Here is a 2,053-nt window from a genome sequence, read left to right as displayed (position 1 = left end):
TGTTTGCCAAAGTAAGGCCTCTTCTTTCAGACAGGACACACTGCAGCACCCAAGCAATTCCCAACCTCACACAACTGGGTGTGATGCCTCATCTCCCTCCCACAGTGCTCTGGCTTTGGTGTTCTCAGTTATAGCCCTTGCTCTTCCTGGGGACCCCCTAGCAGCTGGCTTCCTTTCCTGGCCATGGGCATCTCCATGCCACACTCCCTGGTTCAGCTCACCCCTGTTCCCAGATCCTTCCAGCCTACTTCTCCCATCCCAGGGGGTCCAGAGTCTAAAGCAGCTGTTGCCTGGGCCCCTCTCACCTGGAGAAGACCCCTCAAAGACTGCTATACTCCCATCACAAACACTCCTCACCAAGCCCCCTTAGATCAGCTTGCTGCTATTTCTCCTGCAGTAGAGGGCCTGGGAAGAACAGGGAAGGGTCACTGCAGGTGGACTGAGGGAGGAGGTCTTCTGGTCTGGCCTAGTCCTCAGAGTTAGAGCTTCTTCAGCCCCTCAAGTGACTTTGCACCCATTCAGTCTCCCCTTCAGCCTCCAGCCTAAACCCAGATACCAGCAGGTCAAGACTTGCTTTCCTCAGACCCCCAAGCATTCCCACTCCACCCTCACCCTGCTCCCAGCTCTTCCCAGGCCCCTCCTTCCTCCCACAATCTCCTTGCGGTTTCTCTCCACCCTCCCCAAGACTGCTCTTGGGAGGATATTTTACTTTCCCAGACAAGCTCAGCAATGCAATTTCTCCTCCTAAGAGGTTAGGCTAATTGCTCTTCCCAGAAGAAAATCCTCAGAGGTTTTCCTTGTGGTGGAATAGGAGGTTTGAAAATTATATGTTCAGGACAAAATCGGGTTACTATATTAAGTTCCGTGTCACAGATCGCCGAAACTGGAGTGTACGAGCGCCACCTGCTGGTCAAAAGCAGGGACTCCAAGATAAGACGTGGCTCAGTAGGGTCAGTGAGAGGTGTGGACACCACCTGCTCAGTGACAGTCCTTGGCCATCGTCAGAAGTAAGAACACAGATCGAGGGTTCAGTCCTCCCGTTCAGCTCTGATTTTTCTCATTTTAAAAATCTCCTAGGGATCAGCAAGTGGCATGGTAGTTAAGGTACTGGACTTCCACACAGCTGACCAGAGTTCAAGTACCAGGCCTGGCAGCTTACTTTCTCACTTTTATTTTTTTTCTCTCTCTGTCTCTCCTGGTGTTTTGCTTTGTTTTGTTTTGTTTAAGAGATATTTTTGCTATAGGGTGCATGTGTTTGCCTGAGAGAGAATAAAGCGAGAAACCATCCCCAGGGGGATGGCCACACCGCAATCCTTTCTGGGGCTCAGATTCTGAAAAAAGGGAGAGGGTAGAATCTCCTATTCTCAACTGAAAGAAAAGGTAGAGTCTTCAAAAAGTTCACGGAAAACATGGTTTTTAGGGGGCCAACAGGTGGCATGGTGGTTAAGATGTTAGACTTCCCCATGGTTGACTGCAGTTCAATTCCCAGACCTGGCGACTTGCTTTCTTACTTTGCCTCTCTGTCTCTCTTTCCAGGAATTTCTTAAATTCCTCTCATACACACCACTCTATTCTAGTACAGGCTGAGTGCAAAACTAGATGGTAGACTGGTGGTCTAGCACGTAAGTAGGCTGTAGGTAAACACTAAGTCAACTGGTCAAAGCTCACTTTTCTGTACCAGAAGTTAATATTTCGTTAGTAATGTTACTCTAGGGCCAGCAAGTAGCATAAAGATTAAGGCAACTGGATCCTACATGGCTGACTCTGTGGTTTGAGTCCTGGACCCAGCTGCTTGAAAATCACACCTGGCACATGTGCATGTATGCCCAATAGCCTGAGAAGAGAATGGAGAAGGGATTGTGGTGTGGCCATTCCCTTGGGAAGGATGGTGATTTCCCTCTCTTTCTCTCTCTCTGTCTTTCTCCAGGGGGCACATGCACCCTGTGGCAAAAACTAAAAAGAAAGAAAGAGAGAGAGAGAGAGAGAGAGAGAGAGAGAGAGAGAAAGGAAGGAAGGAAGGAAGGAAGGAAGGAAGGAAGGAAGGAAGGAAAAA

The sequence above is a fragment of the Tupaia chinensis genome, unplaced genomic scaffold, assembly GCF_000334495.1.
Source record: "Tupaia chinensis unplaced genomic scaffold, TupChi_1.0 Scaffold000609_1, whole genome shotgun sequence".
Classification (NCBI taxonomy): Eukaryota; Metazoa; Chordata; class Mammalia; order Scandentia; family Tupaiidae; genus Tupaia; species Tupaia belangeri.
This window is presented reverse-complemented; position numbering follows the sequence as displayed.